The following is a 13,207-nucleotide window of genomic DNA, read 5'->3' on the forward strand; positions in this document are numbered from 1 at the left end:
CGCTTTGCCGGTTCTTCGTAGGGTTACAAATCAATGATAGCTCGTGGTTCCTGGTGGGAGGAGGCTTCTGACTCTATGTACGGCTTTGAATTAATGGGCGAATTAATGCGGCCTGATGGTGAAGGAATCTTAATGGCCTTGCTTGTCTTTTGCGGATGGAGACAACTAGAAAGCCTAATGGTGGAAGATCATTTAAGTACAGAGAATTAGGTGCCAAGAGATAAAGAGGTGGTGCTATTAGACCTGATTCTTATTTCAGTTGGATAATCCAAGAGCTGTCCTACCTTGTGAGCCAGAAATCAGAGCTATGGACCTTAGGCTTTATGTATTACCCAAAAAAAAAAAAGAAAAAAAATCCATGATGATCAGAAAACCCATAATGTTATACATGATGCAGTAATCAAACGACCAAATGGGGCAATTATCTACTCTACAGGAGTATTAGTAGCTAAATATTGGCTGCATGAGCTCAAAGCTTGTGATGATGCAAGCTTGCTATAGTTTGGGCATCGCACTTTGGTTTCTAGTCTGCCATAAATTGCGTCCGGAACATGGCTTTAACTGATGCAATTTTTTTTTTTGTTTTGAAGTGGCTGTAAATGATGTACTTGTTTTCTCTTTTTATTTTATTAGAAAAAAAAATGAGGTAGTAGATTAATAACCTTTGAAATAAAATGGTAAAGCTGATTAGATGGCAGCTAGTTACGTGGAACTGCAGCTTTAGATTTTTTTTTTTATTTTTTATATATATTATTTTCTGATTCGCAGAGTAGATTGGTTTTTTATATATATATTTTTGGATTTTTTTTTTGTTACATTTCTTTCTTATTACTAGGATGTCCACTCATTAAAAATCAAGTATTAGATGTCTTTTTGCAATGTTGCCATCTCTGGAACGTATTAATGACACTATAACTAAAGATATTGTCATACTTTCGATCCGAGATTGTGAGTCAAAGATCATAGCAATCATCGCATACCCATAGAAAATTTTTTCCATAAGCATGCAAGACATCTTATCATGCTATCATAAAGCAACAGTGAATAATTAGTCAATAATAATAATCTAAATTTTAATTTTAATATCTCAATAAATTCAACAATATTCAATAGGTCTTACATCAAATTCAATAAGACTTTCAATCTAAAATAAAAGATGGAGGTTCTGCTTCTAATCACTCTTCCATTCATATCTTGTATCATCTTAATTTCTCAACATCTGTAAAAATAGTAAAATAGAAGATAATGAGCTAGACAGCTCAGTAAGCAATAATCACTTTAAATAGATTTTATTAGGTTTTAAAGTAAATAATTATTTATAAAAAATAAGCATATCGAGTTCATCAATTCGAAATCAATTTCAATTATACAATATAGTTTATGTCAAATTCATTTCTTTTTTAAAAATTCAAGTTTCTTTCGAGATTTTAATTTCTTTCATTCTTAAGTTCTTTTCATCAACCATGAGTTATGACCATATTTTTTCTGTGACAAAGTCATAACACCGCATATCATCTTGCGGTTAGCTGTGAATCATCTGACAGTAAAGTCCTTCAAAATCACTGGTCTCGCTGGCGGTTTATCGTTGGTCTCACTGGTGACATGTTGCTGGTCTCGCTGGCGACATAAATTCTCAGGATAAATTAATTACCAATGTATATACCCCCATTGGTGGGGTCCTTTACATAGTCAAGTTGTCAATTCATATCATTCTTATATCAAAATTCTTCATAAATCATATCTCTTATTCTAGTTCGATAAAAAAACACAATCATGTGGTATCGAAATCAATCAATATAATGCACAACGAAATCAATATGTTCAATTATGCTTCATCATAACATTTCAAAATAAGATATTTTCTATAACAAAATATCATTCATCTAATTCATATATCATTTCACAAATCATGTCAAAAAATATATATTATAACTTATCGATAAATCTAGAAAAAATGAAGCATTAATTATCTTGAATGCATTCTAATAAATCCACATAATTCTATAAATATCTTTCCAAAATCTTCGGTTCATAGTTCATATCACAGTATCCCATGATCAGATATCCACAACCCTATGCGGGATTAAGTTCAACAATTAGAAAGGATACGAGTAATTAAGAAAGATAGAATTAATGGATACCCGCATCCTATAGTCCAAATTGATCCGATCATCTAATTTCATCTAGTCAAAATTCAATTAGAATATAGATGATCCAGAGTTTGGCTACCGGATCAAATCAAATTTTTAAAGTGATAGGATTGAGATTCCTTCATTGAGTTCCTTAATCGAGTAAAGAGAAAAAATTAGAGGAGAGAGAATTCATGAGGTACAATCTAATTTGATCAGATGACATAGTCTAATATCACGATTGGTCCAAATCAAAATAATCTAATCGTCATAGTTAAACCAGTATATAGATGATTCAAAATAAAATCACATATGATCAAATCTAGTGGTCATGGTCTGATCAAGATGTTAGCATGCTGTCTAACGATCACGGATTAGGATGCTTTTACTAGAATCATTCAAACTCATCATCACTCTTCTCATAATTCTAAAAATCTTAGGAGAGAGAAATAATCTAGAGAAAAAAAAAATTTAAATAGAGAAACTAGAGAGAGAAAGTAAAGAGAGAAAGTAGAAGAGAAAAAAAGGAAAGAAAAGAGAGAGAAAAGAGGGAGAAATTTCTTTTTCTTCTTTTTCTTTTTTTTTTCTTTTTTTTCCTTTTCTTCTTTTTCTTTCTTTTTCTTTCCTTTTTTCTCTTTCTTCCTTCTTCTTCTTCCTTCATTTAAAAAGAATAGGAGACCGTGGTCCCCCTTTTTGTTCTTTGGACCGGAAGCCCCTTCCGACACGATGGTGGTCGGTGGCTGTCGGGACTGTGATGGCACAGTCTAAAAAATTCAGACTGATGGTCGGCAGTTACCATCGATGCCGTAAAACCAAAAGAAAAAGGGGCGAAAATAACCCGAAACAGGGGACGATTTTTCTCAAAAGAAATCTGGCGATTGTCGATCGAAAATTGATATTTAAAGGTTGAGGAAGATGGCCGGAGGTGCGGCCCATAGCGGCGAGGTCATAGATCTCCGATCCGACGAACAACGGTGGCAGACGATATCGGAATCAAATCAAACACGGAAGGAAAAACAGGGCATATTTGAAATCTGATTTTTTTTCGAAATCAACAAATAAACCAGCTACAATCCATCTTAATAATCAAAGAAACTTGATGAAGGCTTCTTTAAGAGATTTTTACCTAATACTTGACGATGCTCAGTCCATAATTTATCGAACACGATGATGATAACCAGAAGTAAAAGAGACAGATAGAGAGAGGAAGACGGCGAGAGAGAGAGGGAGATCGATTCTGGGTCATTGTCGGAGACAATGGGGTTCAAAGGGAAGGTTGGCCCCTCTTTAAAGAGCTCCGAGGGAGGAGTTTGAGTCCTCCCTGAAAGTCATCTCCGCGATGAAGATTTCATGGAAGAGGCTTCCCAGCAGAAGTCCAACTCCCACCCAGCACGTGCTGGTCCTTTTTTTTTCTTTCTAGTGCTTTAAATGATGGGTTGGGTATTACAGATATGTAGCTCAGAAACACATAGATTTATGATCTTTGGAATGTTTTGAAACAATAACTAGCAAAATGGAAATATAAACAAGTAAAATGTAAATAGATGGAAAGGAAATGCACGAGAAAACTCCATAGAAACTTATATGTATTGTTGCCATGCTGTTTGATCTTGTTCCTGTGGTACCCATCTCTATTTTTTGCATTTATGAAGCTGGAAACACTTGATTTTATGGGAAATATCCTTCACATTTAACCAAGCATGTTGTGCAAGGGGTCACTTTTTTATATCTTTCATATAGTGGCTAAGCTTTAGCGGGGTTGAGGTTGTATCTCTGGAAGAATGATTGATCTTCTTTCATAATGTTGATTATTGGATTGTGCTCTGCATAGAAATCAGAACACTATAATCTCTTGCATTTATCTTTTGTACAAATCTCGAAGCGACCATTGTATGATTCAATGGTGGATTCATGCAAAAGAAAATGAATCCTTCTTCCACATAAAGGATACAACTCCTATTCTAATGTAGGAGCACATGTTGATGTTAGTTGAGAAAGAAAAAAATATGGACTAGCAAGAATGCCCCACTTCTTTCTTTAGCAATCACTAAATTTATAATATCAAAATGATGCATTTTAATTTCTTTTCCTTGCCCCTTAAATTAACCAATCATTTCTACTAACACATTTTGTTTGATAATTATAGGAGAAAAACTTTATTTACACCTTGTTAGGGAAGATACCGCAAGATTTGGTATGATAGGCTCTAGAAAAGAGAGTGGAAGGGAAAGGAAGAGAGTGGAAGTGGGCGAGATAGAAACATAAGGGGGTCCCAAGATGTGAGAATGGGAGAGGGAGAGGGAAAGCAAGAGGAGGTGTTTTTTGTTTAATCTTAGGAACCAATAATAATGGAATTAAATGAGGACCATGCTCCTTTGCTAATCAAATCCTCCACTTAATGCTGCAATTTCTAGTGCTCGATAGGAATTGCATGAGAACCATGCACTACCAAAAATCAGCCTTTCACCAAGGGATATCACTAAGGGATCTGTCCCTCAAAAAATCACTGAGGGATTAGAAAAAAAATTTTAAGGAATATTAAGTTACATTCAAAACTCAGTTTCACTAAGAAATCTTTAAGTGATTTGTGAGGGATTTACTACCCTCGGTAAATTCCTTGAAAATTTTTTGATAATCTGTAAGAGATCAGTGAGTGATTACTTCATTAATTTTCATCGAGGGATTTGTAAGGAAAGTTTTGTTCCTTGGAGATATACCAAGGGATAAATCCCTTGGTGCTAATAAGATATTTTTAAAAATCAAAAAAAATTACATTAGAGAGGGATTTTTTCTTAGAAGTCCCTTAGTGATATTGAAATCCAACACCAATACTATAAGAATTGAAAGTATTAATGATGCTATGAAAAATCGAAGCATTTAATTCACTATTATAACATAGATTCATATAAGATACAAAGTAAATGAAGAGCATTTAACTCTTTGCTAAAGAAATCCTATCATTCGATTAGGAAGAGAAAAAAAGATATACGAATTGGCAAAAGCAAAATTTTTACATCCTCATTAATGTCATTATTCATTTAAAATTGAGTTACACAATTATATTCATAAGGATATTACTCAAGCTCGATCGAATTCATCTTTCTAATTTCAACATAGCTCACTTTTCTAAAATATACATGATTAGTAAAAATAAACTTGTAAAAGCTAAAATTATACAAATAATAGATTTTAACTTCTACATAAACTTTGCTTTTTGTCACTCTATCTGATTCTTTTTAGATTAGGAGATACACTGATGTAGCATTTACGAATAAAAATAAAGATTCACGCAAGATGAAATTCTTCAAGGTACCAAGGAAGAACCTTAAACTCCAATTAGAGAAATAAACTTGTGATTTTATTGAAAAAAATCGAATAACATCAAACAAAGATATTTATAATATTGCATCCTATTTATCTTTTGAATTGATATTGTTCATAAGAGATTTAAAAAATTTTGAACATAATATTTGAAGTAATTTGATTTGGGCTTGAGTCCATTTCTAATATGAAAATTAGCTATATTTTTTTTGATCCATATAATTAATAGCATATTATGATTATTCTTATTCAAAATTATGCACTAAAGAAAATAAAATTATATCCACTGCCTATTTTTTTTAAAAAATATCGCATCCTTTTCCATCTCTTTCAAGCGAAAGTCCTAGCTAACGGTCTAATATTGGATGCACTATGCGTAACTGGACCGCACCAAATCCCACGATGGATAACAGGCCATGTTACCTGTTGTATTTCACCAATTCTTGATTGCATGCTATCTAATGTGCATGTGCTTTGAGATTTGGCCTGGTTCAATTGGACCTGGTGCATAAATTTTCTTGGCCAACGTCTCAGCTTTCCTATTCAGTCACTCAAAGCCTCCCACCCAATTGAGCCTTTTTTCCTTCCTCCCAAGTGGAAGCCCTAGCATCTAAGCTTCCCTATCCAGCCGCTGCAAGCTTCCCAACCGATAGAGGCTCTTGAGATACAGTAAACAGAGAGAAAATTGATGGAAAATGGAGGGAAAACTAGTGGAGAACAGAGGACAAACAGAAAAATCAAAAGGTAAGAGATTGTCCCATATGGATTGATCATTTTTTTTCTTTTTCCATCCTTTTTTTTCTTTCATTCTTCTTCTTCGATTGCTCTTATGGAGTTTTGATGGACTATGAGGTATAATTTTTCATTCTTATCGGTTCTTTTATGTAAAGAAATAGAAAAATATCATGAAACCAGGGTCATTTTGTTCTATCCTAAAGTGGGTATTCTATTCTTTTGATGAATAGTGGGTATTCTGTTCTATCCTAAAGTAGCCTTCCATTAAATTTCATGAAAGCAGGGTCATGATTTCAAAAAATGATCTTAAATTACAGTCACCATGTACATTGCTTGGGTTTTTATTTTATTTAATATTATGTTCTAACTTTCAAACAGAACAGTCTAGATGTGTGCATGTGTGATTCAACATATCATGGAATTTATGCATAGTTGGTATGTATTCCTATAACATATCCAACAATAGGTTTTTTTGTTGTTTGAATATGTATATAATTTGTAGATGTTTGGATGCATGATTTGCAGGTTCTCTTACAGAATATTATTTTTTTGTGATCATAATGTTGTTGGGTGTGGGTCTAGAAAAAATTTCAATATGAATCAGTGATCTAACACTTAGCCTCATGACTTTTCAATACTTTCATTTAGTGTATGATTGAGACATCAAAAAATATGCACTTATAGAAGTTTTAACAAATGTACATGGTGATACTTTTTATTTCTAATGCATCTCTGATGAACATTGGTTCATGATCTTGTTTGGATTTTTTCTTTGTTCGGCATAGTGGTAGAGACCTAAAAAGGATCTTTTTTCAATTTTTAAAACTATTTCTTTAGGCCAGGATGAAGTGCCATGCTCCTAGAAATAGCATCAGCTGGCACATCTCACATTTTCTTTTCTTGTTTGAGGGCGGACAATTGAATATTGACATCAAGAGTTAATTATGATGAATGTGTGGTCTTGGTCAGTTGGAATCCATTCATTGGTCGGTTGGGTTTAGTTGAATTAGGCTCGAAAGATGTTGAAAAAAATGATGATAAGCATGCCACTAGTGTGGCATCTGGTCACATCAGTAAAACTCTTATATGAAGTATACACATTTCATTCATGTTCTGGCTTCTGTCATTAGTTATAAAAATTTTCATCTAGGTTCTTGTTGGTAATCTTAAAAAAAAATAAATTTAATGATTCTCTAATTACTTAATATTTTTAATAAAAGCATGTTCTAATTATTAGTAGTTCTTGAAATTCTATAATTATGCATTGCATTTGGAGATTTTAGTCCAATCAACTATATTTTCTAATTTGTTGGTTACAAATTCAGAGAAAATTATTAGAGCATAAGTCACTTGGGCTAGAGTAGAAAGAGAACGTCTACCATGTTCATTGAGTGATACTTATATTATTTATTATTAAAATCTTATCTATCATATTGAGTTTGATTTTTTTTTTTTGCTCCAAAACTGTATTTGAGCGATACTTATATTATTTATGACCTGATTTGACATCATTGCCTCTTATAGTTATCATTTGCATCATTATTTCAAAATAGCTATATTAACAATTATTTGATAAATAAATTTTATAATTTTATTAAAATACTGACTATTTATTGATTTTATATAGATAAAAAAGATACAATATGTCAGAAGATCGTAGTTAGATATATAATCATTTGAGAAATAGATATGTCACCGACGAATTTAAGGAAGGGGTTGAACGATTCCTTCAGTTTGTATTTTTGCAACCTAATAATGTTGATGGAAATAAAATTAGGTGTCCATGTTCAAAGTATCGTAACTTAAAGTTTTGCATTAGAGTTGAAGTGGTTTTATATCTTTACTATAAAGGTTTTGATGAGCACTACACTATATAAACTTCACATGGTGAGACTTATAGTCGGATCGGAGAATCTTCAGAAGGTGATATTAATCCATATAGAAGGTTGGTAGTAGAAGGATTTGGTCCAAAATTTTAAGAATTACAACCGAATATGAAAATCATCAATGAGAAGGGTTATGATGTGCATGAATCCCCGAATACACATGTCAAGAAATTTTATTCTTTACTGAGAGCAGTAGATGAGCCATTATGTGAGGATTGTCGGAAGTACACCAAATTATCTGCAGTGTCGCAACTCTTAAATTATAAGTCAGAATTTAATATGAGTAAAAATTGTTATGATCATCTCTTATCAATTATTAAGGGTTTATTATCAGAAGATGAAAAGCTAGTAGATAATTTCTATGAAACAAAGAAAATAATAGATAATTTCTATGAAACAAAGAAAATAATGGAAAAGCTTGGCCTTGACTATCAAAAGATTGATGTGTGTCCTAATATGTGTATGTTGTATTATTTGGAAGATGAGGCAAAGGCAGGATGTAGTGTTTGTGGTCATGCTCAATGAAAACCTAAGAGAAATGATTGTGGTGGAAGGAAAAAAAATATCCCTTTTAAAGTACTACGATATCTCCCACTAATTGATAGACTTCAAAGGCTATTTATGTTATCAAAAACTGCACAATATATGACTTGGCATGCTTCAAATAGGTGTACAGATGGTTTTATGGCACACCCATGTGGTAGTGAGGCATAGAAGCATTTTGATAGAATCCATCCTGACTTTGCATCCGATCCGAAGAATGTGCATTTGGGATTATGTACTGATGGATTCAATCTTTTTAGACATTCATCAACACCTTATTCATATTGGCCTGTTCTGATTATGGTATATAATTTACCTCCATGGATGTACCTCAAGCGGTAGTATATTTTTTTAAATATGGTGATATCGGGCTTGAAGAGTCCAGGCAAGAATATTGATATATTTCTAAAGCCTTTAATTGAGGAGTTGAAGGAGTTATGGAGAGTGGGTATGAATACTTATGATGTGAGTAGAAGACAGAAATTTCAGATGAAAGTAGCACTTCTATGGACAATTAGTGACTTCTCTACATATGACATATTGTACGGATGGAGCACACATGGGAGACTATAATATCCTTACTGTATGGAGCGTACTAAGGCATTCATCCTGAAAAGTGGTGGCAAAGCATCATTTTTTGACTACCACCGTTAGTTTTTACCCCTTGATCATCAATATAGGAGACAACGGGATATTTTTTCTCACGGTCGAGTTGAGAGAGATATACCCCCTCCTCGATTATCTGGTGAAGAAATATTGAACAGAATATGCATGCTTCTAGATATTACATTTGGCATGCAGCATGCCAAAGAAAAGCTATCTGGATTTGGTGTTGAATATAATTGGATGAAAAGAAGTATATTTTGAGAGTTGCCTTATTGACACACAAATCTAATTAAATATAATCTTGACGTCATGCACATAGAGAAAATATGTTTAAGAATGTCTTTAACACAGTTTTAGACATTAAGAGCAAAACCAAAGATAACGCAAAAGCGAGGAAAGATTTGAAAAGATATTGCAATGGGCCTCATTTGCACTTGAAGTTATATAATGATAGGCTTTGCAAACCTAAAGCCTCTTATGCATTGATCATTGAATAGAAAAGGGATATTTGTAACTGGCTAAAGGAATTGAAGCTCCCCGATGGCTATGTCTCAAACATATCTCGATGTGTGAATGTCAAGGATTGTAAATTCTATGGGTTGAAGAGTCATGATTATCACATACTTATGGAAAGATTGCTTCCTATTGCTTTTTGAGGCATAACGCCACATCCAGTGTGGGATGCAATAGTCGAACTATGTCATTTCTTTCGGGATATATGCTCCAGTATCATTCAGGTTAAGCATATGAAGATTTTAGAAAAAAATATTGTTGAAACTTCATGTAAGTTGGAAAAAATCTTTTCTCCTACTTTCTTCAATTCTATGGAACATTTACCGATTCACTTGGCTTATGAAGCAAAAGTTGGAGGACCAAATCAAGTTAGATGGATGTATTTATTTGAGAGGTATTATTCTTTATTCTTAGTATATAGTTTGTTAAATTCATATCTTATATAAGTAAAATTGATGTTGTTCAGGTACATATTGTACTTGAAGTGTATGGTGCGAAATAAGTCTTCTGTCGAGGGTTCAATATGTGAGGCTTATGTCATCGAGAAAATTAGCTCTTTTTGCTCATATTATTTTAAGCTTAAGGTATAAACAAGGTTGACTCAAGTCCCACGAAATATTGATGGCGGAGATGTGGGGCCTTCAGGACGTCTTTCTATCTTTTCGCATCTCGGACGATCGATAGAAGCAACTGCATCTTATAGGTTAATGACTAATGAAGAGTATGATACTGCATATATTTATGTGTTGCTTAACTGTGAAGAGCTTGGACCATTTATAGAGTAAGTATTTTATTTTTTTATTTATAATATTTATAGATATTAAATTATTTGGATTAATTATGTGTGACTAACGTCAGTACAGTCGATATGAGTCGTATGTCATAGTGTGTTCACCTCATATTATCGATACAGAAGTTGAGAGATTGCATGAGCGGGAGTTTGCAAGATAGTTGAAAATTTTGGTTAGTCAATAATATACTCTATTTAATATATTTTCTTTATTATTGATCATTAAGTTAGATAGTTGTGATAATTGTTTCTTGAAAATAGATGAAGAGTGAGAGGCATAGGATTGATCGGCGTATTGTGGACATAGCACAAGGCCCAAATCCAAGAGTTACAACTTTCGAAGGATATTTTGTCAGCGGTTTCAAATTTCACAGTCTTGAATACGGTATCAATAAACAAACAATGAACAGTGATGTGTGTATAAAAAGAAGCTGCTACAATGACTTTGAACATGATTATTATGGCATGTTAACTGATATTTTGGAGTTAACTTATTATGGTGCTGAAAATAAGGTTGTGTTATTTAGATGTGATTGGTATGATACTGAAAGAGGCACAAGAGTGCATCGTGATCATAGTCTCGTAGATGTGCTCCACAAATCATGATTAAATATATGCGCTACAGATCACGATTGAATATCAATGAGCTTTTTGTATGAGCACAACAAGTGCAATAAGTACATTACACTACTTATCCATGCAATAGTAAGGAGACACGTGTTTGGTGGGCTGTATATAAAACTAAAGCTAGAAATTCTTTTAATATTCCTTCAGGAGATACACGTGATGACAATGTATCTTCAGATGTTGATGTGTATCAAGAGGATGATATCACAAACCCATCTATAGTTCAGGCTAATGAAGAACTTGATGCACCCAATTTGCTAGTTGATTTCTCTCAATATGAAATGCTTGATAATGATGAATATGTAAGTTGCAACAAAGACTAGAAGAAGCGATGGTTGAATAGGAAGAGGAAGAAGAAGAGAAGAATGAAGAGGATGTAGAGGATGAGGAAGAAGAATTTGAAGACAATGATGACTCTGATGAGGAAGAAAATGAGTTTGAGTTGTCTGATAGCGATAATGATTGATTTGTACAATGTTGCTATTCACATTTAAATTTAGTTGCTATGTAATGTATTATCATATTGGAATGTTTACAATTATATATGTTTTGGATAATTTTCATTATAATTTATCAAATATTTGTTTTGACTATTTGATCTATGCCTATATTATGGATTTGTATTATATTGTTGTAAATAATATATTTGATCTTAAATTAGATTCATGATATGTAATATATGCATCTAACCTTTATATATGAATAGGGATAATAACACATGGTGGAGTTTGATCTGTACCTGCATTATGGATTTATATTATATTATTATAAATAATATATTTGATCTTAAGTTAGATTCATGATATGTAATATATGCATCTACCTTTATGTGTGAACAGAGATAATGACACATGGTGAAGCATCTAGACTTGGTCGAAGGGGTGGTAGAGAAAGAGATGCCTTCCGACAATAATTTCAAGATGAATATAATGGAGATAGTGGGAGACACCTATAACGATCTACTCGTAGGCTATTTGACACACCTCCACCTACTGAGGGGCATGGCTCATTGCCCGTGGAGAAGCCTTCTGTCAATCCTTCACCTCATGTGCCTGACAGTGTGGGTTTGGTTGATTCTATGCATAAAAGAGATCCAAACCAGCCGGCCCTTGAGCTAACCATCGAAGCAGATAAAGTTTTCATTATAGTAAAAATGAATGAGTAAGTTTTGTAATTATATGTTCTTATTTGATATTTATTTTTATTGTTATTTTGTATGATTAATTTGGTTGTTGGCTTATGCATAGATTTGTCGAGCTTGAGGTGTCACGTCAGCTGAGTGTTTGGCTGAAGTAGTTTTTAAAGAAGCTTGGCCTTTGTGGAGAATAGTTGAGCAAACAACCAAGGATGAGTTATTGCGCAGATTTGAGATATTGTATTAGTCTTTTACTTAGTTTATAATGTAAGTTATTATAAAAACACTACATAAATCTTTAATTTATTTTATAGACAAGATATAGATGGTCTTCAGTAACAGATTATAATGTCAAAAAATACTGGGTGAGTATCAATAGATGTCTACTTACTGGCATGATCAGTGAGGCACGAAAGAAATGTGTTGATGAGTTAAAAGAGACAAATCTACAAGCCACATTTGCAGACACGATTGGCAAAGTTCATCCAAGCTAGAGGAAGCAAGAGATATGGGATGAGTTGTGTCGAAGGCATTGGCTTAAAGATAAGTGACAGTAGAAATCTAAAGCTGGTAGGAAAAATTGAATGAAGAAAAAGGAGGGATCGATCATCAAGCATTCAGAGGGTTCCATTTCTTTTGTGACACACAAGAGGAGGATGGTATTTTATTAAGTATTTCTCTATTATTACTGATATTTATATTCAGTCATATATTTATGATATAATAACTTATTGCAAACGCAAGAGAATGGTGCAGAACCTACTGTTGCAATATTTTTTGATCACACCCATAAAAAAAAAATAGACAGGAGAGTTCGTGGATGCAAAATCCAAGAAAATTAGTGTAGATTCTTAATTTTCTATCTAAGTATATCTATATGTTAATATATATTAACATATATATATTGATAAGTATATCTATA

General features: G+C 33.0%; 1 pseudogene; it reads left to right on the forward strand.

The window, feature by feature from the left end:
• Nucleotides 1–8,179: 8,179 nt before the first annotated feature.
• LOC140852367 (uncharacterized) lies at nt 8,180–10,518 on the forward strand (annotated as a pseudogene).
• Nucleotides 10,519–13,207: the final 2,689 nt, after the last annotated feature.

Source organism: Elaeis guineensis, chromosome 11, assembly GCF_000442705.2.
Source record: "Elaeis guineensis isolate ETL-2024a chromosome 11, EG11, whole genome shotgun sequence".
NCBI classification, from domain to species: domain Eukaryota; kingdom Viridiplantae; phylum Streptophyta; class Magnoliopsida; order Arecales; family Arecaceae; genus Elaeis; species Elaeis guineensis.